Source organism: Mixophyes fleayi, chromosome 7 (genome assembly GCF_038048845.1).
Source record: "Mixophyes fleayi isolate aMixFle1 chromosome 7, aMixFle1.hap1, whole genome shotgun sequence".
Taxonomy (NCBI): domain Eukaryota; kingdom Metazoa; phylum Chordata; class Amphibia; order Anura; family Limnodynastidae; genus Mixophyes; species Mixophyes fleayi.
In genome coordinates this window covers 153,040,813-153,063,462 of record NC_134408.1, presented here as the reverse complement: position 1 = coordinate 153,063,462, position 22,650 = coordinate 153,040,813, and positions in this window count along the sequence as shown.

Sequence of the window (22,650 nt, the reverse complement as noted above, 5' to 3'; positions counted from 1 at the left end):
TCTTTCTGACGAGACTTTATATTGCACATATAGCTCTGTTCTGTCTGTCTGTATACAGCAAGTAATGTTTAGCCAGAGCGTACTGACACCCAGATTCAAATGGAAACATATCCACTTGTATTTTAATACAGTCGGAACGATGCTCAAGTCCCATGGTCATTTTTTAAACGCAAGTTGCGTGCAGGTTGCATCCAGAGATGAATTAGGACGACAGACTGGTAATCCCGACCGTTTCAGACCTCCAGTAAACCAAGGCTTCTACATTGTACAGCCGCTGCCTCCTTGCATCACCTCCTTAGCTGCACAAATCATAGTATCAGGCTTCAAAGTGACGTTACTGGTGCCGAGATGCTGAATCGTTGCGATTACTGAAGATCTGTTTCTGAAACGGTCGGGATTACCAGTGTTTCATCAATGACAGGTTCACAGGTTTGCGCTGTCCATGTCGGAGAAACTCTTGTCGCCGTTCTCGTAGTGGAGGTAATGACTACCGCCGCTCCAGTCGGAGACAGTTCTGTGTCTGCACATAATAAGAGTTTGCTCAGTCCAGTTATAATATAACATCAGGCATGGAGGGACATCAGCTCCCTGCTCTTCAGACAGTGACTGCGCGTTGTTAGTCTGCGGACACCATGTCCATGGATTGTGCACAGTTAGCTCCATCGTCCAGTGACCGATAGTGTTTCTGCCCATCTACATTATAGATGATACATTTCATTGAATGGCAGCAGTTTAACCAGCCAGTATCAGGTGCGGGGGGGGGGGGTATCTTATATCTTGGGGCAGCGGACACTGGTTCCTTGCAGTTCTTCTGGTTGGGGGCTGGGGGGGTAATTAATAAAACTATTTCAGTATCTGTCATGATACACAGGATGGCTGTGTGCTCTACATGTGACTGGGTACATGGAATATACACGCATGTCCTTCCCCCGGCGCTGTTACTATATCTAATGATACTATAAAGTGATAATACCGGGCAGATGTGACGGATCCCGGACTCACCTTATTCTCTGCTGCAGATTGTTTCACTTTCACCAGACATTTAATACTTCTCTGTCCAACTAATTTTAAGGAACTTGAAATATTCTAGTTTTTAGATATTTCTCTCAGGCTGAAGCTGGGCCCAGTTTCCGGGTCGGTTCTGAAGAATATGGGGGTAAGGAGGACAGGCAAGGACTGAATAAACGAATAGTACTATGGGGATAGACAGTGAGGGGTATTGTCATCTGTTCAGCTATAACCAGACATTAAGGGTTCTTAGTGATATTAATGTCCCTCCCAAGTAATCCCTGACATATTTCTCCTACTACAGTTTCTGCACTAATGATCATCGGGATTAAGCCCCATGGTAACCTCGGTGCAATAACAGTAACAATACTTATTCCTATTTAATAAATGTGCTGTAACCCAATCAGACATGAGCTTTAATTGGTGTAACACGAGGGAGAGAATCTGATTGGTTGCTCTATGGTCGCATAGGTGCTGTTGGTATTGGTAATGTGATTTTGTGTCTCACGATACTGGGGATCTCTCAGAGCAGGGCAGTAATGCTGTATATGGGGGGGTATCGTCCACAGAGATATTCCACGGCTTTGTAAAGAGCGATCCTGCTTCCCAGCTTCATCTGGCTCATATTAAAAACCAAGATGGGAAAATAGCAGGAAAGCAAAAACCATTTTTCCACTCTCGCATATGTGGTTTCAAATCCATGTCATTATTTACTGTCTGCTCAGATCCGTTACAACGGTGTAGTGCAGGGGGAGGATGAAATCATTCGCCATGTACAACGCCTCTGTGGGGCTAAGTGCAATCAATTATCCAATGAGTGGGGCTAATGCTGCCCTGAGCTGCGATCCTTCATACACGGGCACCAGATATACAAATAGGACAACAACTGTCTGAGAACAGGAGGTTATTGTAGAGTCTTTATCCAACAGCAATTCCAACACCCATCTTAATAAAGGCAGAAGCGTCAGACAATCCCCGGCAGATGGGTGGAAACGTACCATTATCAGATGTAGACAATGCACAGGATGGACAGAGCAGGTGTGAGGAATCTACACACAAATAATTACCCCTCCTAAACCCTCAGAAGAAAATATGGGAATAAAAAGGGGCAAATTCTATGTTTGTGTTTAACCTTTTGTTTAAAAATCAGGTTTTACAATTGTGATTCGCACATTCTTACAGCCTGATGCCCTGATTTAAATAATGAAGTGTATAAATAAATGGATCTAGTTCTGTTAGTACGGATGAGTCAGGAGAAGTTTTCTCCTCTGCAGTCAGAGAAGTTATGAAGTAAAGAAACTGAAGCCTGAGCTGCAGGAGAAGTCGAGAGACGATCACGTCTTGTAGCCCAGCCCAAAATGGCCCCAGTTACAATGTAGCAAATGTAAGTGACAAAGAAATAAAAGGGAATGATAAAATAATGGATTGATCATATAATATGGTAAGTATCCGATAATAACAAGTAGAAATCTCAGTGTCAGAGATCATTAGGAATGGGCAGAATCTCCACCAGGACAGACTCTGATAGGATTGTATGTATTCTATAATACCCTTACATAGACCTGGGCACAATCTGCTGAAGGCCTCATACACGTGTGATAATATTACATGTTCATCCTGTGCTGTGAAAGACTGATGAACACTCATTAACACTGATTGTCCAAAGATTAATGTAAGTGAGTGGACACTTTCAGACAAGCATTTGCCTTGCGTCAATTTCATTATTACCCCAGTAACGCTTGGTGCAATATAATCAGGGCCAGCGAGACGCACAAGGCTCTTGATCCCCAATTTTCTTTTGCCCATCACCACAGACCAGTCAGGGGCCGCTCTGTAATAACTGTGGCATCTATGCCCCTTGCTGCAATCCCTGAGAGATAGAGCAGTAATTACAGGATAGACGCACACTGCGGCAGTCGCCGCCTGGTGCCTGGAGAGAGGCGCACACTGCGGCGGTCACCGCCTGGTGCCTGGAGAGAGGCGCACACTGCGGCGGTCACCGCCTGGTGCCTGGAGAGAGGCGCACACTGCGGCGGTCACCGCCTGGTGCCTGGAGAGAGGCGCACACTGCGGCAGTCGCCGCCTGGTGCCTGGAGAGAGGCGCACACTGCGGCGGTAACCGCCTGGAGAGAGGCGCACACTGCGGCGGTCACCGCCTGGTGCCTGGAGAGAGGTGCACACTGCGGCGGAAACCGCCTGGAGAGAGGCGCACACTGCGGAGTTAACCGCCTGGAGAGAGGCGCACACTGCGGCGTTAACCGCCTGGAGAGAGGCGCACACTGCGGCGGTAACCGCCTGGAGAGAGGCGCACACTGCGGCGGTCACCGCCTGGTGCCTGGAGAGAGGCGCACACTGCGGCGGTAACCGCCTGGAGAGAGGCGCACACTGCGGCGGTCACCGCCTGGTGCCTGGAGAGAGGCGCACACTGCGGCGGTCACCGCCTGGAGAGAGGCGCACACTGCGGCGGTAACCGCCTGGAGAGAGGCGCACACTGCGGCGGTCACCGCCTCGAGAGAGGCGCACACTGCGGCGGTCACCGCCTGGTGCCTGGAGAGAGGTGCACACTGCGGCGGTCACCGCCTGGTGCCTGGAGAGAGGTGCACACTGCGGCGGTAACCGCCTGGAGAGAGGCGCACACTGCGGCGGTCACCGCCTGGTGCCTGGAGAGAGGTGCACACTGCGGCGGTAACCGCCTGGAGAGAGGCGCACACTGCGGCGGTCACCGCCTTGTGCCTGGAGAGAGACGCACACTGCGGCGGTAGCCACTTGTGCCTGGAGAGAGGCGCACACTGCGGCGGTAACCGCCTGGAGAGAGGCGCACACTGCGGAGGTAACCGCCTGGTGAACGCAGCTTCTATGGGCCATGACAAGGGCATCAGAAGAGGGTGGAGTGCTCTGAACATGATTCAGTTCTATGAGGCCGTTCGTTTTGCACCCGGTACCCTGTGCTGCATGGTGGCTTTGGGAATTTACTTCAGTCTGTTATAAGGGCAAAGTACAGAGTTCTGGGAACACTTTTAGTGGCATTGTTTTCTTATACCCACGTGTACTCGCCTTACTGTTCATCTAGTGAGATACTTTCAACTGTTATATTTATTCTGAATATCCAAGAAATTCAATCATTGATTATAAAGGTGTTTCATGACCAGATAAAGGTCACAGACAAAGTGCTTTTATGATGGAACTTATTATTGTCATATAATTTACTGGGTTATTATCACAGTGTAAACATTACTCATATATTATATTCATTTATTTTATGTGATTCTTATGTGATATTTATTACAGGACTTCTCAATTATATATTCGTTTACCTTACAAAACTGTTCTATGATATGAATGGGAATGTTGTAATTACAGAGCTACATCATTATATAAGGACTCCATCGTGTGTCAGAGAGTTGGGTGATATATTCTCGCTGCGCTGTAGCCAATATCGTTCTTGTAATTTGTGTCATAGGATTTTTCTCTCTGTGATATTAATCTTTGGTTTATGCTTTGATTAATTTTAACCAAGATCAAAACAGACATTTAAAGTACAAAAGTGGAAAGTTAAAGAAGTAACGGGACTAAATGATAAAGTATTGCTAAACTCTCTGTTCTTGTTTCCTTGGAAATCATCAAGCAGAAAACTATCCTGATCTAGTGAGTGATCTAGTGAGTGATCTAGGGAGAGATCTAGTGAGTGATCTAGTGAGTGATCTAGGGAGAGATCTAGGGAGAGATCTAGTGAGTGATCTAGTGAGTGATCTAGTGAATACATACAAAGCTTGGGACTCCCACCCACACGTCTTCCCAGAAGATCTTGGGGCTGTCAGTGATGAGTCTGGCGAGTGGTTCCATCAGCAGATTTCTATGATGGAAAAGAGATACCAAGACAAATATAGATCCAGTATTCTGGCTGACCATGATGAGAGACATCCCAAAGGCAAAATATGCCCAAAAAATCATCATCTTCAACGTTTTAAGTCAGAATGAGGTGTATATTTATCACTTAGACTTATGTACTAATTAGTACTAATTTTATACAACTTTAAACATGTGACAAAAAAACTCTGATGGGAAAAATATGAATTTATACTCAAATTCAGCAAAAAAAAAAAATACATTAGATTCAGTTTTAGTTCTTGTGAAAGAAAAAAAGTTTATTTTTGTAGACCAGAGTCAATTATCAATATGAAATCTACCAGTGATACTTTGTGTCAAATAAAATGTCTTATTAGTGTAACTGTCCTTTAACCTTGTCTATGACGCGTCTTCCCCCTGGTAATACCTGGACATCACAAGGGTGACCCTACTTCAAGCTCAGTGGCAGAGCAGTTCATGTGAGATTTACCCCCCTATGGGATTGGCCAGCATAGGGCTAGATGTACTAAATGGTGGTTTGATGAAACCACCAGAGTCTCCCGACAGTTATAAAACCACCGGATTTACTAAATGCCAAACCGCCAGTTAAAGGGCTGAAAACCACAGTTTTACAAACCACCGCTTTACAGATCACCATCCCACTTTTTAACATGATAAAAATATATCGGCCGGGTTTTACTAAGCTGCTGTTTGACGAATAAAAATATAAATTATTATAATTTTTTATTGATTAAGGGGGCCAAAATTAATTTATAATTTATGGTCACAAAATGTATTTTTATTATATTAAGGACAATATAGTTGTATTGTATTTTGGGTAAATATGAATATATAATTATATTAACTGGGCAATACTACTTCATTGTTAATGTGGAATATAATTATTTATGATGCACACATGTAACGGTACATAGCACCCCTATAATATAATAATACAATAATATTTCCACCTTAATATAAGGAAAAATAAAATTTGCCCCATTAGTTAATTATAAATTCATTCTGCCCCTTAATCAATAAAGATTGATCTCAGAATTTATAAGTCAATGACACCTCTTATGTTCTTAATGGCAACATAGCTCAAAGCCATTCAGAAACAGGTATATTTTTTAGTATATCTGCCCCTTAGACTTCTTGAGGATTTATGCCCCATCTTATATGAGGTACGGTTCTAAATCTGCAGCAAGATGGACAGAGTATGATTATTATAGCCATGCAGCAAGACTGTGCTCCTCACAGTGTAATAGACCTGACATATCGCTCTGTAATGAAACGCTGAAGAGTGAGGCAGATGTAGGTGGACATAATGACCGCATGACAAGCTTGCGCTGTGTATTGTGCTGCATCAGTATGTTTGGGGTGTCTGTATAGAATACGGTCAGATTTAATCTATATTGCAATAAAACAATGATTGTAAAATCTAGGGTGTAATCTACAATAATGTTATCCTTTAATACATGTAGTTGCACTATGATCTGTTTGATGGAGCCTTGTGTATGTATGTGACTGTGTTTGTGATTGGCCGCTTTCCTGATTCCCAATTAGTGGCGTGAACACGGCGTCTCCTGTAACATCAGAGAAGACTCTCGGTCACTCCTGACAGCTCTTCTGTCTTTGTTAAGATCCTGTCTGGGGTTTCTCCATGTTCCTGATGTTTCTCAGTCAGTATGTCTTTATTCCTGATGCTGGAGGATGTGGTACTTGTCATGTCAGAACAGAGTCTCTGAGAGCCGGTAAAGACTTTTCATTATGTTGGGTTTTTCGTCTCTGTCTACAAACCTGTTGCTCAGCCTGATTCCTTGTTGTCACAATTACATTGCAGTGAATCCGGTGAGAACTCTACTGTATTTGTTTCCCGTTATCTCCTATACAAGTCCTAGAGCTTCTCCCCGTGGTACCTACAGAAACTAATTATGGGCAGCACATATCATGATGGAATATGAGAGATTAACGGTGCTTACCCTAAAGAAACCAAAGGCCACATAGGAGGAATATACAGGACCACATGTCCTCAGTAATGTACACACTCCTATCTGATAGATCACATGGGTACTGGTGATGGCGATCGCTCCTCTAATGACTCTATCATTAGTAATATAAATAAGACATTCAGGGATTATGTAACTCAGACTGTGAGACAATGAGCAGTAGTTGGATGGAGTTCGTACATCTTCATACATGATCTATAGCTGGACAGGGGAAGGTACCCTGGACAGCTCCTTGCTCGCAGCAATAGCACAACGGGACCCCAGAGGATCTGCATAGGTCTCTGTCTCTGGAGGGATAATATCTCCCAGAACACAACAAGATTTCCAGAACAAGCTCCTTACAGGACAGGTTTATGTGCTAGGAAGGAAAGAAGAACAGATCAGCACATTCCTGTCTGCAGCTCAGGAAATAAATCTGCCTGTGGTGCCTGAAGAGGAGACTGCAGCCCCTGAATAGAGCCAGGAATTCGGGGCTACGCGGAAGATGCCGGAAATGATAAGCGGTGGGAAGACAGCAGGATACTGGGCTGCAGAGAAACCTGGAGCAGCAACGAACCGGTTATTAACATTTATATGTTACCGTTGTGGCCTCATCAGCTCTAGAAATAATCAAATATGTTCTATCTCCCCAGTGCTGAGATATAATATACCTTATCTGTCACTGTATGAAGCCAATTAGCAGCCTCACATACGGCCAGATAGGAGGTGAAACTTTGCATCAGACAGATTTAGAGTTGGGACAAGGGAGCGTCGTAACCGAAATCACAGTGTAAAAATAAAGCTGCCCAGTGTCTCCCCTGCATGTAATGTATCACATTGGTAGAAAATAACCAACATTCATAGCCAGATCCTCAGTGTGAGAAGACCGGACTGAGAACTCGCATCCTCCTTACTCCACTCCTTGGGCGAACAGAAGTATTGTTGTTGTTTTATTTGTTATATCAATATTGCTGCTCTCTGACAGTTACCTCTTATTGCTGCGGAGAAACTGGTAAAATCTATTGTGGGATCTGATTTCATTGAATGTCCGGACATCTCCTTTACAATAAAGCTGGGTACACACTAATGCAGTCAATGTGCAGATCACACGACAAAAGACTGTTTTGACAGATATTGCAAGAGTGTGATGCTTCAACAGTCATGTTTTATCATATCAAGACACATCATATCTGCTGAATAGGTCTTCTAAACTTCCTAAACCTCACGATTACTGATGGAACAATGTCGGACACATGTGGCAGTGTGTACACACTGACGACCAGCAGTGTAGGCAGAGATCTGTAGAGTGCATAGAGTCACTGTCTTTTCAGCAGTTGGTTATGAGAGATGAAGAGCACAGATCTGACAGTAAGTTGTGTAGGTGTGTACATGGCTCGTCATGGTCATCGGGACTTTCAGTTGTTGGTGAAGTAAGATTGCATAGGTGTCAGAATGTGGTGATGTACAGAGGTGATTAGTTACCTCCCACCCTGTCCCTGCCAACCAATCCTTGTGTTACAGGTGGAAATAACACACGCAGCTTTCTCCAGTCATTTCCTGGGTGTTTATGGCACCAATAATTGTACATAAGTTGCATCGCTCTGAATTGTTTGTATAGAAAATTGCACAAATATTTTATGTAAACACAATGTTACTTCCTTTACTTACATTTAATGTCTTAAAAATTACCCAAACTTCCGCAGTCTCCAGTCACTCCTTCATCTAGCACTGAATAGTGAGGCCGGTCCACGTTATACACATCAAGCTAATGGATTGTTTGAACAAATATTCGACTGTTGACTTAATGTACGTAAATCAATGCTTAATGGATTTGTTGGCTATGGTGAAGAGCCATCTGCTGCCAGTTCTTGCTGAAATAATGAGGTTTAACAAGTACATCTCAAGTTGTCCAATACAGAATAGTGTTGATAGAAGACAATTAATGAGCCGCTTTCCCTATGAAGTTCAGCTCATCAAAAAGATAAAGTAAGTGGTGTGTACAGAGATGATCACATTGTACAGAAGATAACCAATGTCCTCGTTAGTCTCACTCCTCTAATGGAAGTTATATTTCCTTTATAATCTGCTAGAATATTGTTACATCTATCTCCTCCGTGGCAGGGCAACCGGTATAGGAAAGGACTGCGGACAAAACAGAAACAAAATATTTTTGGAAGAAATGAACAACTAAGGTGAATTTAGATTGATGTGTATAAAATATTATCATTCTTATTATTATGGATTTGTATCTCGCCAGCACAGTTACATAAACACAAATTGAGTACATAATTTGATGCTAAAGGATATGCACTTGATAGTATGTTAGTGTATAAGATCAAGCAGTATGGTAAGTGGGGAGTATATGATGGTAAGTTACTACGCATGGAGGCATAGATAATATGCATGGAGGCTACTATACATACATGTAATCAAGTGCCATCACAATAACATTTCTCATGAAGCTACACTTGAAAGGATTAGAGAATGAACAATCAACTCAAGTTGTTGTTGTAGAAGTCAGTCAATCTACAGTCTACAGGGACGTGAACAAGAGTGTATTTCAGTTGAACATGTGTTGAATTGTTGAGATGCCGTTTTATATAGCAGAGACACAAAGAGTTAATGAAAGTGGGCGGAGGCATATGGTGGAACATGGGATTATAAAGGACACAGCCACTCAGTACCCTTCATCTCCTTGAGAAAGTCCTATTGACAGGACAAAATGCGTTGGAGTGAGATTTGTTGTGCAGAACCAAATTGGAAATCATCAATACTACTAGGATTCAAAGTTGCTTATTTATTGATATTTCGCTGTGGCCACAGCGATAGGTGTTTTTTCTTGCGTATCATGTGGATATATCCAAGTTGCGATCATATGACCAGTGTGTATAAGAGAGGTTGAAATGAAGCTGGTCCCGTACACTTCACCTGACGGAGCTCAGGACTTCAACAACAGCCTTGGAACTTAACACTCATCCAGTCAAAAATATTCTATGGATTCGGACATAACCGGAATTTATTAAACCTTCATTGGGACACCATTCGGGATATTTGAGGTAATTAGAATTCATTATAGTCTATCTTGCTCTAATATCTAAGACACTAAATGAATATCTCTCTCTTGTGATAGCAGTGTATACGGAGGTATATAAACAATCACTGATTATTTACCAGTTACATCATGAGGGCGGTATCTACCAGCCCTTGAAACAGGTGTGTAGATATTGGTCAAATAGATGCTCGGATTAGTAGCCATATTCCCTCAATACCATAACTCACCTTTGTTCTTTTTAGATCCATTTTCCTGAACTAATAAGATACTATATGGGTGACACCACATTGGAAGCCCTATATCATATGGCATTGCACTAAGGATACTTTTATGGACAATTTTAGGGATTATTTTATATAAATTAGTTTACATAAATAAAAAAATAAATAAAAATAATTAAATAAAGTCAGCTTTTATATACTTCTATTTACACCCATAGTAAGTTTCTGTGCACTGGGAATATTATTGTACAAATTTGTTTGGTGTATTTTGCCTTTTTTCTCAGAAATGCAGAATGTTGTTTTTCTGTTGAAAACTGCGATCTGCGGCCTGGAAATGAAGCCAGCGTCCTTCCTGGCTCTCTGGCTATAGAAATAATAATTACAACATTTTACATACAGAGAAGACATATGATGCTGGATACATCCGCAGAAGGACTAGGAACAGATTGTAGCAATTACAATGTCATCAATAACAATTACAAGGCCTATAATATCAATGTTATATAATAACCACACATACATATGATTGGCTCGCAGAGTGGCATTGGATGGACGGAACAGGTCACCGGGTGACAGTGGATGGATGGAACAGGTTGGAGGGTAACATTGGATGGGCGGAACAGGACGGAGGGTAACATTGGATGAGCAAAACGTGTTGCAGGATGACACTGGATGGACGGAGATGGACGATGCAGGATGACATTGGATGGACCCTGCCAGAGCCCTGCCAATCACAGACAAGCTGTCCTGTGAAATTCCAATTGCACGTATCTCAACCGGTCAATCAAAGACCGCTGTCCAATGTAACGCCATCAACCAATCGCACATCTATTCTTTGATAGTCCACTTTACCGGCCAATCGCAGACAGCTGTCTGTATTATTTCATTGACACCTGTATCTAAGGGCCAATCACAGAGAGCTGTCCATTTAAACTCCAGTGACACGTAACTCAATCAGCCAATCACAAACGGTTGTTCTGGGATACACAGTAACGTGACTTTATAGACCAATTACAGATTGCAGATTATGGCTCCCAAAGACATGAATTTACGCTGGTCAATCTTGTTTCCTACCAGTGAGATATTTTTCATGTAATGTTTGTAATTTCATAGATTTACATAAAATGTTGCTATGATTATAAATTTTTATTATATTGCTGAATGAAGTTCAGATAATCCAATTATAGTACCTAATATTTACTATAGAAATCAGCATTCAGGTCACAGAAGACACATGGAGGGGGACCCACATCTTCTGTTATCCCTGATATTTGAAACCTCAGGACAGAAAGTTGGAGAAGACTCAGCTGCCATAATATGTTGTGTTTGACGAGAATCAGAAGCTTTTTATTGTCATTTTCCATCTCATGCTCCTCCATGTCTCCCCAGTATTGGAGTGGGCTGTAGCCAATCAGATTGATGGAATGATAACAGCAGCACATAGTATTACAAGCAATGGCGGTAACCAAGCTTCCTATCGGTACACATGGTAATACCCCCCCCCCACATAAATTTTGCCAAAGCCTGGACGGGGGGAAAGAAAGTGGCCGTATCGGGCACGAGGTAGCTGCCTGCGTCTATGGTAGCAGGGCCCCTAACATTGTACAATTGTGATGTCAGACTCCTTCACACTGATGCAGGAAGGGAATGATGTTATAAGCACCAAATGTTGCTTTCTGATACAATGAGGACTGGTTGACCTATTGTGCATCAAGTTCTTTAGAGGTCTTGACCCCTTAACAAATGATCTGTGAATTTACTATGTTCTATTGTATTGTACTGTTTAAAAGATCGCAATCTGTGACTAAGTAGGCATTCTGGATTGAAGCTGGTGTGCTATGTAATGGCAATGCTTGCGTACTTTTGAATTTACTTTTGAATCCTTTTGTGCTTTGGAACCACAATGTTTTGGATCGGACAATCAATTTTTTACTTTGTGTGTATGTTAGATGTGCATGTATATATTTATGTTTGATGCTAAACTGACATTTTATGTTTTTCTAATTAAGTCAGCTTTATATTGTATTTTAAACTCTTTTTACTATGTCTGAGGCTAAACTATCAATGTTTCATAAATGGATTTCAGGATTAAATACTATTAGAATGTTGTTTAATCCTTTGATTTATTCATCATTTTCTATTTCATCACATAGTAACTTCATTCATATAAATTTGTTATATTATCATATTTTATTTTATTATATTGATTATTTTATTTTGTTGTATTTAACCTTCTGGTACTATTAGCCCATAATGGACAAGGATTACCTCCTATGGCCCATATCCCTGTCAATTACTAAGCTGGACTAATCATGGGCCTCATATGCTAATTAAACTCCTACAAATAATGGGGTGGCTTCATCCTATTTTTTCACCTACATTCAATGTTTCTTGATGAAGCCCAAATGGGCGGAATGCGTAGGGTCCTAAAACTATCCATTCTTCAGCTCTAGTACTTCTACATTCACTTTCTCTGATCGATTACATTAGGACAGAGCGTCTCAACGCTTTGCACAGGCGTAAGGAAGACAACACAGACTACAGCATCCAAGGACACATCTGTGCACACGTGCGGCCTACAGCGGAGGGACAAAAGACTCGGAAGGGCTTCCCAGACAATTATCCAGGGAAAGGGTGAGTTGCTACTATGGCCCCTGTCCTGATATTACCAGCCGCCCCTGGTTTACTTACTTATGGGAACAGTTTCCCTGCAATAGATGCTGTCGGTGGTTCATATAAGGAGCGCACTACACTTGGAGCTTATTGGACTGTGTGATTATCACTCACCTATATACTGAGTTAAACTTTATCTATTGGACTAACATTTGGCAGAGAGGAAAGCTGTGGACTAGTAGGATAATCATGTTTCCTCTCACTTCTTTTTTCATACTAAAGGATTCATTGTTTGGACTTATTTTATACAAGCACGATTTATCCAGGTCAGCTGCTATAGGAAGCCTTATCCAGGGAAAATACCCCTCCTATAATTTCCAACCTTGAATACTAATATCCCAGGATACCTTGTAGCTGGGCCCAGGTCTGACAGCGCAGTAAGAATAGACGGATCTCCTTGTACTACAACCCTCATCAGAAAATACTGAGAATATTATATAAAGTACAGAGAATAATATACACAATAAGTCGGATAACACTGAGAAATAGGAACATCCCCAATTTGCAGGAACTTTAAAACCTGGGACTTTTGCTGGAGATCAGGAACTGTCTGTGATGTAAAAGACAGACGCTTCTATGAACAGGTAATAAGAGTAATGACAGGGTCCGGAGTACTCTCAGCCCCCCCTGCTCATTCCTGCTAATAACAGGCAGATAAGATCAGGCTGAGGGGCAGCGATTGAGATATTATCTGTGAGCGGCTGTCAGCTCAGTTGCCGAGGACTCGATTCCACACTTGTACTGTCCTCTTGTCTAGACATCCTGGCTGCAGTATGACAGAAAACACACAAATGTGTACACTGGAACCACAGAATTATAAATGGTTGTTTCTCTGTTATTAATATCACAGCTGTCAATTAAAGTCACAGGATGGAAACGTATCTATTTGTGAAGGTTATTATAGCAGAGTTCTAGGACCAGGTATACCGTAAATGTCATATCAAACCCAAGTGACAATTATTATTGTAAACTTTTAGTCATATAGTGCCAAAATATGATTATAAACACCCGTAAATTATATCATTATTACCAATATATATCTATATAATGTCTAGACTGCCATCTGACTTTTATCTGTGTGTGTGTGTGTGTGTGTATGTGTATATATATAAATATATTTATTATATACACCTTAGAGGAATTTTAGCAGCTCTGTAATCACATACAGGTCTCTGAGGTGACCTAATATACTTTTATTTTACAGTAATGGATATGTAATATTTCCCATAATGCACGAGTAGTAGTAATATTTGTATGAATCTTGAAAATAATATTGTTAGAAATGGTGAATTCCGATGTCATTGCTTATGATTGCTGAGTTCTGATGTCATGACTTTAATATATATACTGTATATAATAATGCACCAACTACTGTAAATGTACACCAATCAGCCGCAACATTAAAACCACTAACAAGTGAAATGAATAACATTGTTTATCTTGTTACAATGGCACCTGATAAGGGGTGGGATATATTAGGCAGTAAGTGAACAGTGAGTTGTGGAAGTTGTTGTGTTGGAAGCAAGAAAAATGGGTAATCGTAAGGATCTGAGTGACTCTGACAAGGGCCAGGCTGTGATGACTAGAGGGCTGGGTCAGAGCATCTCTAAATGCCAGGTCTTGTAGGGAATTTTCCAGCAGTGGTTAGTACCTATAAAAAGTGGTCCAAGGAAGGACAACCGTTAAACCAGCGACAGTGTCATGGGCACCCAAGGCTCATTGATGCACATGGGGAGTGAAGGCGCCTGTCTGGTCCAATCACACAGAGGAGCTACTGTAGCACAAATTGCTAAAAAGTTACTGCTGACTATGATAAAAAGGTGTCAGAACACACAGAGCATCGCAGCTTGCTGTGTATGGGGCTGTGTAGCTGCAGACCGGTCAGAGTGCCCAGCTGACCACTGCGAAAGCACTTACAATGGGCACGTGAGCGCCATAACTGGACCATGCATGGAGTATTGGGAGAAGGTGGGCTGGTCTGATGAATCATGATTTCTTTTGCATCATGTGGATGACCCTGTGCAGGTGCATCATCTACCTGGGGAAGAGATGGCACCAGGATGCACTGTTTGAAGAAGGCAGCCGGCGGAGGCAGTGTGATGCCCTGGGCAATGTTCTGCTGGGAAACCTTGGGTCCTGGCATTCATGTGGATGTTACCTTGACACGTACCACCTACCTAAACATTGCTGCAGACCAAGTACACCCCTTAATAGCAGCGGTATTCCCTGATGGCAGTGGCCTCTTTCAGCAGGATAATGCGCCCTGTCACACTGCAAACATTGTTAAGGAATGATTTGATGAACATGACAAGGAGATCAAGGTGTTAACTTGGCCTCCAAATTTCCCAGATCTCAATCTCATAGAGTATCTGTGGGATGTGCTGGAAAATCAAGTCCAAGCCACCTCGCAACTTACAGGCCTTAAAGGATCTGCCGCTAACATCTTGGTGCCAGATACCACAGGACACCTTCAGAGGTCTTGTGGAAGCCTCGACGGGTCAGAGCTGTATTGGTGGCACGAATGGGACCTACATATTACTGGGCAGGTGGTTTTAATGTTGTGGCTGATCAATGGGATGTAGTCAGGGAGATGCTAATATTGTTCTTGTTAACAGCAATAAGTTCATTATCTCATTTACAATACACAATAAATGGATACTGAATACAGAAGGGATGACATCAAAATTTGCAGATTACACAAATGCAATGTGGGCGGACCATATAGACGAAGTGCTCCAAAATGTGCGCATTATACTGTGTGTGTGTGTGTGTATATGTGTATATATATATATATATATATTACAATTAGACCCAGATGCACAGCTGTGAATATAATATATAGTGCAGACACACAGGTTTTATCATCAACATTTATTTATATGGCGCCAGCAGATTCCATAGCGCTTTACAATTGGGTACAAACAGTAATAAAACAATACTGGGTAATACATACATAGAGGTAAGGAGGCCCGGCTTGCAAGCTTACAATCTATGGGATATAGGGGTATAAATATAGTATATTACCCAGGTATAAATCCTTAGAGTGGATACAGACCCCCCAGTATGTATATATCGGTCAGTGTGTAGGAATAGGATCCTGCAGCAGCTTGCCCGGTGTCATGTAGCGGCATCATTACAGTATTACTAATCTCTGTTTGGAGCTGTGTTTGAATTGCTGTATTTAAGCTGACAGAAGACAGGCTTGCAGCAAGTGTTATCGTTCATCTCACGTTCAATGCTCAGATCTCCCCTGTGTACACTGCAGGGCCCATTGATAAGCAGCTAATAACAGGCGATTCCCCTCTGCACTGACCTCGCTGAACATGAGGTCATGTGATAATGGAGCACAAAGCGATACCAGGATGTTATTATCTGTATCACAGTCACATACATGGAGCAAATGAGCTGGCTGTCACACAATACACATTCCCCGCTACCCACAGTCTGTCAGGATGGAGCTTCACATGCTGGATGTTCTAAGTTCAAGTCTTTAGTTGCTGATAATTGATCGTAGGTAGATTGCGAGCTCTGCAGGACAAGGATCTCTCTCGCCTCTGTTTTGAATCATTTGCATTTATTGTAATGTCAAACATTTTATAACCAATTCAAAATGAAGTCTTAGCAATATGTAGTAAATATAGTACTCTGTACATTACTGTACTGTGCTGTCTCACCTTGTATTGTAATTCGTTTTTGTCCCTGAACGGCGCCACAGACACCTTGTGGCTCCCTACAAATAAAAATTAATAATAATAATAATAATAATAATAATAATATGGTGTTGCTATATAAATAATTGATAACAAATAATAATAATTGTGTATAATCAGGTGCTTCGCAGTATAAAGAACCAGTGCAGTCAGAAGCACCGATCACTATAAACCTTTATACAAATCCAGGATACACATTGTGTTACATAGTATTGTGCTGTATAGCGCAGTGTACTAACTTACCCGATACACTCATTAATAATATACCGGAATATCTTAGACCATGAGAAATATTCCTAAGAATATGACCTATCACAGTGCTATTACAGTATAATGGAAGACGACTCATCAGTGGAGATTGTGATGGTGATTCTATATTACACATTAATGATCTGCGTCATGAAGGGGAATTTCCATGTGATTTTTGAAGCCTGTAATTCTGTCAGTGTTTGCACTAATCAGAGATTATTTCACTGTGAAGATAGGTATAGGATTGGTACATAATAGAAATCTAGGAAGTTATGGATCAATTTCACAAAGACCTAATTTCGTGGAGGAGCGGACCATTCTGCAGAGGTGCCAAGTTCCAGCCATAACATCTGTGACTTCTCTGCTCCGCCCTGTGCCACAACATCCAATGTATCGCGCATCTCAACGGTTTAGTTCCATTCTGATCCTTATGTACATTGTTTTCTCTTGGTTACTGCTATCTGCTGTACTGCCTGGCGTTCCTCTATCTTCAGACGCCATCTTGCCAGGTATTCTGTACATGCGCAACCCCGAAACCTTTAAAACCTCTGCTCCGCAGCGATTGGATGATTGCCAGCCAGTTCCCTTTATAAGGGACCTCCTCTTTTCCATGAGTGTCAGATCATCAGGTCTCCCTACCTGATAGGAAGCATTCCCTCTGACTCCTGTTCGTGCTTATACTTATCTTTGATCCTGACTTTGCAGGGTATGCCGTTCATTCAACTGCTGCAGTTTCACTCTTCATCGTCATGCTACAGAGATATAACACCTATGTGGATCTCAGTGCATCTGCGCTTTGCAGTTCATTGCTTCTCATCCCTGCTCATGTTCCAGAGTTATACTACCTGTATGGATCTCAGCACTTCTGCTCTCTGCAGCTCATCACTTCACTGCTACATCTGTTTTGCCGTTCAGCCTACTCCACTGCTAGACCTGTGACTATAGTGATTCACTCAGCATCCGTCCTATTCCTGAATTACACCACTAGCGTACACCACAGTCCTTCTGAGTCCTGCAGCTCATCGCTTCACAGTACTACCGGCTCAACCTATTCTGCTATCAAGACTCGTAGCTATACTGCTGATTATCACACAGCATCCATCCAGTTCTTGAATTTCCATATACCTGAGACTACAATCCATTCTGCCTTACAACTACTTGGTGGTTCTCCGAATGATCTGCTCTGCACCCCCTAGAGGTCCGGGACCTGCAGTTGAGAGCAGCTAAGACCATATTTACTTGCCGGAATCCCTGGTGAATACCTCTCTTCCGTTAGACTCTGCACCTCTCTGGGGGTAAGCTGTCACTCAAGCAGAGATCAAGACTATTCCCACTCTCCGGCTTTCGTGACACACTGCATCATCCGCTGCATCATTCTCCTTACCACCTGCTGCATCATCCACTGCATCTCCTGCCACTTCATCTTTCTGCCACATCATCTACTGCATCACCTGCTGCATCATTCGCTGCATCACCTTCCGCATCATCCACTGCATCACCTGCCGCAACATCCACTGCATCATCCGCCCCATCGTTCTATTAACCACCTGCTGCGTCATCCACTGCATCATCCGCCGCATCATCTTCTTTACCACCTGCTGCGTCATCTACTACATCATCTGATGCATTATCTGCCACATCATTCACTGATGTCGGAAATTTTAAAAGCAGTTTCTACTACAAGCATCTGAACAAGTTAGATTGGTACTTCTATTTTCAGTATTCGCCCTTTGACTTAAAATTAGGGAAAAATCCACTTTTTTTTTAGTGAATTTGCTTTAATTACACCTATAAATGGAGCTTGGAAAATCCCTGCCAAAATATCTTATTTCTGGGACACCCTGAGGAATCGCTCTGTACAGTCATTATCTTTAATATACAATATCTAGGTTTGGTCCTCTATAATCTGACTGAATGCTGTACAATTGATATATTTGTACAATTGGAGGATAACAAAAAGGAAGAGTTGGTTAATTAGTAAATCAACAAAGTTGACCTGTAGACTACCCAGTTGGTCAAAAGAGGTTCATGGATTTGAGAATGCAGCAGAGCCCTGAAAAATGATCGTTATTATAAAATGATCTCTTCTTGTGTAAATTAGACAAATGTAATTGGAAAGCCGACATTCAGGGTCTGAGTCATTAAGGGAAGTAAAGCAAAAAAAGGAGTAACTTTGCTCCTAGACAAACCATGCTACAATGCAAGGGGTGCAAATTAGTTTATTATTTTGCACATAAGGACAATACTGGCTGTTTTTGCATGTAGCACACAAATACTTGATAGCTTTATTTTTTGCACTGAAATTTAAAGTTGATCTAGGACATGCCCTACCCCAACTATAAATCTGTCCCCACTTTTTACATTTACCTCCTTCCTCCAATGCAAAATGGTTATTCCATTTTTTTGCTTTCCTTTCTTTTAATGACTCAGGCCTTCAGTGTTTGTGGACCTTTAGGTGTCAGACTGCCTTTACCTGGACAGATGTGTGTGTGTTAATAAAACTATGCAATTAACAGAACAGAACCTTAGTAAAGGAGTAAGTCCAAGTGAGGAAACCTTGTCTGGGGACATTGTACATTCACACAGCGACTGCGCTCCACCTGGATGTTCTGCATCTGTCATCAGAACTGCAGAATGACTAATAAGTGCATTTGTCTGTGTACGATAAAACATCTTTCAAATATCTACCTTAATGTTTCACACCACCATTCAAAACAAGGGTAATAACCATATTGACACCATTATTACTCTTTCTCATCGGTTTGCTGCTCACCATTGGCAAACCTTAATAATTACTTCTGTTAGCATTATGTGACTGGATGTGAGGCTATTATCCACCTGTCAGTGCTGACGCTCTCTCTCCGAGGCTGACATGTAGATATACAGCCTCAAGAATTACCAGGAGAAATATTCCATAACTGAACACATCACACAGCCTGGCTGGGATCCTACAGCTGCTGGAATGGTGCTGGTTTATGTAAGATCAATCCTGTAAAAATCCTGTGTCCGCGAGTAATAGATGATGATCCCGCCTTTCCATTAAGTGCAGTTGTTAGTTACCCAATAGAAGGAAAGGAATGACACGCTAGTGATGGGTGTGAGTGATGCTCTATTGGTGGGTGAGAGTAATGCTCTATTGATGGGTGGGAGTGACCCTCTGTTGATCGGTGGGAGTGAAGTACATACGAAGTTGATGAAAAAGGTATGTGACGAATCTAGCGGATAGTGTGGATTCAGTTTCGCCAACCAGGATTATCGCTGGCAGTAACAGGCGCGTAGTCTAACGAAGCCCTGTTTTTTGCCAGTTAACTCTGCAAGGAGGTCTGGGCTTCGCTGCAGGTAGATTCGCAGGTCGCGGCCCTCTGCGCTGCCTCAAGGTGTGACGAGCTGACATCAAACTGTAAGAGACTGGTCAACGTAGCTGGAACTGCTACAAAACGGACTGTAGAGTGCCAGAACAGCAAACAGAAGGAGTGACAGAACAAGCCGAGTCAGTAACAAACAGGAGCATAAACAATACCAATCGACAGCCAGGAGAGAGTTCAGGAACGGTCCGGGTCAGAATTCACAGAGTTTAGCCACAAGGAGTACTGGAACACTGAAGTAAAGGTTTGGAGCCTAATACTCTGGCACAGGCCTGTGGACTGAGCAGGTTAATATAGCTAATCTGATAAATTGGGTGGGTCTCAGGTCAGACCACATGATCACAGTTTCAGATTTCTTAAAGGGCCATGCACCTTCTGTTGGACAAAGTATTATTATGGCACAAGGCTCTGCCAGGAGCTGAGGGAAGAGTAGAGGGAACTTACCAGACAGCGGATTTGAAAAGTAACAGCCAGACTCCAATGTGTGACAAGATACAGCTGTGAGAACAAGGGTAGAGACTACTCGTGAAAGCTTGCAGTCTAGAAGTAGTGAGTGACGCTGAAACAATAGGAACTAGTGGGACTCGGAGTGGACATGGGACTGGAGCTGATGAGAAAGCTCATAATGAGTAGTATCAGGTGAGAGTAGGATAGACTATTGAAGAGGTGGTTTTGAGAGCACTTGGAAGAATACATTTTTTGGGGAGAGTCTGGTCATACAGGGTAGGGAGTTTCATAACTGTGGAGCTGTCACTCACCTGACTTCTAGACCTAAAGTTAGGCCAATTGCTCCTCTGCCAGCGCCTGTGCTGCGCCGCGGCCGTCCACCATCTTGACTGTGTTTTTGCGCATGTGCAAACCTAGAGGGTCCTTTATAACTTTCCCCTTATTGGTATTGGCTATCCATTAGCCTTTTTCCTATTTTAAGCACCTCTGACCCCTCCTTAATTGTCTGATCTTGATTCTCACCTCGTGTCAGCTGTGTGCTCTGTACCTGAGGCTGCAGTTACTGTCAGCGTTCCTGCCTCATTGCATTGGTCTTTCGACTGTTCCGCTACTTCTCACCTGTTGGTCGGATACTTCTCAGCCACCTCCATGGTAAACCTGCCTCCCGCTGTATGCTGTAGTGACCGCTGCTTCTCACCTGTTGGCCGGATACTTCTCAGCCACCTCCGTGGTAAACCTGCTTCCCGCTGTATGCTGTAGTGACCGCTGCTTCTCACCTGTTGGCCGGATACTTCTCAGCCACCTCCATGGTAAACCTGCCTCCCGCTGTATGCTGTAGTGACCGCTGCTTCTCACCAGTTGGCCGGATACCTCTCAGCCACCTCCATGGTAAACCTGCTTCCCGCTGTATGCTGTAGTGACCGCTACTTCTCACCTGCTGGCCAGGTACTTCTCAGCCACCTCCGTGGTAAACCTGCCTCCCGCTGTATGCTGTAGTGACCGCTACTTCTCACCTGCTGGCCGGATACTTCTCAGCCACCTCCGTGGTAAACCTGCCTCCCGCTGTATGCTGTAGTGACCGCTACTTCTCACCTGTTGGTCGGATACTTGCAGCCGCATTTGTGGCAAACTTATCACTCATTGACTTTTATTCTATTATTGTTCCCTAATATTTCGCTGGCTATCTCTCATTCTGTCAGTAGTAAAACTACCTCTTGCTGCCCACAACAGCCTGTGCTATATCTCTCTTGTTGGACCGACACCATTAGCCCTTATATGGGATAACATTACCTCTATTTGTTTATCCCACAGCATCTGTCTCATCTCTCCTCCTGGCCGTACACTTGCTGCTACAAATATTTTATATATATATATATAATTTACAATTTACAATTGCTCTCCTGTGTATCCTCGCATCATTATTGTCTATCTTTATATTTAGCTGTACTCTGTTGCTCTGCTGCACTCTCTTGAGGGCCGCTACCTGCGTAGTGATGCCGCAAAAACCCAAACCCTCTTGCGGGGGTCCCTGGAGAAGACCAGTCGCTACGTTAGACTCCGCGCCTCGAGAGTAGTGATAACAACTGGCAGAACGCTGGGTCAAGAGATCTAGTGACCGTGACCGCAGCAGTCTGGGATGATCTTGGAAGTGGGATTGAAATCTACACTATAGAAGAGGAGAAGTGCAGGTTAGATGCAGATCTAAGAGAGTGTGAAGAAAAGTGACGTGTGATGAGGTCAGAGATGTATGAAGGAGAGGAGTTGGTGAGGGCTTTCAAGGTGAGGATGACCAGGTTTAATTGAATTCTGGAGGATATGGGGAACCAGTATAGAGATTTGCAGAGTGGTGCAATGGATGTGGATTGGCAAGAGACGAAGATAAGTGTTGCCGCTGTATTGAGGACAGATTGTAGAGAGGAAGTCCAGATAGGAGGAGGTTTCAGTAGTACACCTGTTCTACCCTGCCATCTTTATTTATCTTTATCTCTTTGATGCCCCTGTGTCCATCTGCCACCTCTACTGGGATGTCCCAATACTTCCTACAGGTCAAAACGTAATTAATCATCTTCCCTCCTCCCATTGCCACCCCCT